Here is a 3228-nt window from a genome sequence, read left to right on the forward strand (position 1 = left end):
TTTTCTGCTTTGCTCATTATTTTGAGTTGCTGAGGTAAACACACACTTAACTGCCAGCCATTTCAAGGTAGTCTGAACTTAATTAACTTTTTAATAAACTCCTGACATGCATAAAGCCAACAATTAAATATGATGTGATTTTGGCGCAATTAGCCCCCTAGGAAAAGTGTCTTTGTTTGATGCGATCTCTGCTTTCGTTTGAAGGGTAAATTTTGGATAAGGACACACACACACACAACAGCACACACACACACACACACACACACACACACACACACACAACACACACACACACACGACACATTCACACACACAACACACACACACACACACACCACACACCACCACACACACACACACACACACGGCCAGATGCTACATGGGCCGTAGTCTGGTGAACTCTGAACACGTATTGAATTGAAGCTTCTAATGGCCATCATTTATCAGCATGGTATTAAATCCTTAGAGACATAGAGAGGGAAGAGGGAAATAAAATGGGGAAATATGAAGAAGAGCGTGGAAAGTGAAAAATGAATTCTTAGAAAGAGGCAAGAGAGAGAAATACGAGAGGCAGAAAACATATATCAGGGGGTCGATACCTGACTATGATTAACTCGATGTTAAAAGAATAAACATCCACACTTATATGTATTGAGTGATTGCCTATTTTTTCTTCTTGTGTGTCAGTCATCCACACCAATCAGAAGTGCTGTGCTCCACATGTACCAGCCATTGTTAACCAATCAGAAGTGGCCCATGATAGAAGGTGATAGACAGATTGATCCAATCACGATCCAAGTCTTTTTGAAAGTGCCCTTTCCAAATGGCTTCCAATGGAGCTTTCCTAGATGGTTTGGTGAATCAAACCATCTGAGTCAGGTTAGTAATGCTCCATCACATGTTTTACAGATATTACAGGGTGAATCTTAAACTGAAGCTTGACTTTAAAGCAACCCAACGGAAGCTTCATGTAAGTTTAGTTCTTTCACTCGTAGCTCGGGCTGCGGGGGTGCTAGAGACGGGAGCACGTTGATGTGACCTCCCTAGCCGGAGATATGGCCGCATTTTACAATAAACTTCTGTTGGGTCACTTAAAAATAAATATCGCAAATCGAATCGCAATATTTGTCAGAAAAATCGCAATTCGATTTTTTCCCAAAATCGTGCAGCCCTAGAAGAGAGGAGTAAAAACTGAATAACATATAATATAACTATAAAGAATAGAACAGAATAGGACCACACATATAACCAAACTATATAACATTGAGCAAAATAGAATAGAACAGTGTACAATAAAACAAATTGCAAAAGAACATAAACAAACAGATTAGGACTAGTTTGGAATAGATCAAAAATAAACTACAATACCATAATAGAACAGTATAGAAAAGAGAAGGACAGATGAACAAGTATGAGCCTCCCTGCCTATCCTTCCTCCGCTTTGTGGCAGGCTGTTTGTGTGGCGAGACCAAAGGCAGCAGCACCCATATCATTAGCCGTGCAGATGTTCGAACACATCCTGTCTCTAAACAGTCAACAACACCGCGGCAAAACACTTCAGCCTTGAACGTGACCCAAAAACCAAAAAGCACACATCAGCAAGGCTGCCTTCAGAGTAAGTGGCTGCACTGTGTGTGAGCGTCTGTGCGAGCACATCCCATAACCACCTCGTGAAGGGTAAATGACTGGGTTTGATACTGCCGAGGGAAATTCCACAGTCAGATTATACACCGATCAATTTTCATGTGGGTTTAGGGGCATTCAGACGTTGCTATGCATTTATCCTCGCTTGTGCCTAAGCACACACAGAAGTATGCACACAACCACATAGACAGCAACCCCGATCTGAACACACAACACATTAAATGGATTACTTCCACCATGACAGTCATACCGATGTGTTGCTGCATCATTGAAAACTGTTATCTCTTTGACCTCTTGTTCTAAAGGAAATCTATAAGTAAACATGATTATCAAAAACACAGCTTTTTAATTACTCTGGCTTAAAGACAGAGATGGTTTGTATGTGGAACATGGGAGATACTGTATAACATTTGTTAAGTGCAAGTAAAGATTAATCCTTGAAGTTGGCAGTCACCTGCTTTACATTTCCCATTAGCATGTCCCTCATTTAGCATGCGCTCTTCTTACACAGAGTGACTTAGAATGAACGTGCTGGAACATAGAGGCCAGGTAGGACGGTGTTTTTCCCTTTAAAGACAAGAGCAAGGTCAGGTGCAGGGAGAAATGGATGGTAGAGGACCAGAACGTGAAGTGATTCTTCAAGAGCTGCCTTTTACTTTCATGAGGAAGGACAGGGACTCGCTGTGTGGCAGGAGGGCTGCTCACCAGATGGAGACAAGAAGCTGAGAAGACGTGGAGCAATCACAATCGCTACAAGGAAGGGAGAGACAAGTGCATACAGGTGGCACTGTAGCTTTGATGCGCTAAACTGGGGAAAGCTTGAATGCCTTTAACCAGGGCTTTCGTTTCGCTTTTGTATTTTGAAGATTTTTAGGTAAGGTAGGCTGCAAACACAGGTTCATAATGAAGGTGAATTAAATCAGACTTGCTGCCTCATTTTGGGTTAAAGCATTGCCGTCAAACTTTTTATTTCAGGTTTTGTTTGGTGCGCTCCATGTGTTGTAAATCAATGATGTACAGATGTACAGTACGCAATGTAGCACAGACTTATTCCCTGGCCAAAGCCCGAGATCAGTGGTAAATTGGTGCTGATACCGGCAACCTATATGAAGAAGCAATTTCAGATGCCTAACAGACATATACGACAGGTTATAAATATCTGGATCTGTCCACCAGTCCTATAGTTTGAAAGCTGTTTTGACGAGCAATGGCAGCAGCGACGACCTTAAGCCAAGGTGCAAGGCAAGTCTATATAAGAGGTAGGTCACATTGTCTGCAATGGATCATCAGCAAGCATGGCTATAAGACAGGCTCCTTGATGTGCACAAGCAACTTGGATCTCTGGCTTCTTGAAGACATCTATTTTTGAAGGAAATACCTTCCGTATTGCCAATTGTCTTGTGTCCATGTTGACTAATTTTAATCATTATCACATGTGCCCCAATCTGATAAATAGTGTGTTCAATTAATACAATAAAGGATGTTGTACTGTAAGATAACTGTGGGGCAGTGTCCACTTGCTGTACTTTAACATAAGAATAAAAGGAACTACCTGGGGGCAAAAAAAAGCATTTACAAATCGAC

Source organism: Notothenia coriiceps, unplaced genomic scaffold (genome assembly GCF_000735185.1).
Source record: "Notothenia coriiceps isolate Sejong01 unplaced genomic scaffold, NC01 NC01_scaffold00020313, whole genome shotgun sequence".
Lineage (NCBI taxonomy): Eukaryota > Metazoa > Chordata > Actinopteri > Perciformes > Nototheniidae > Notothenia > Notothenia coriiceps.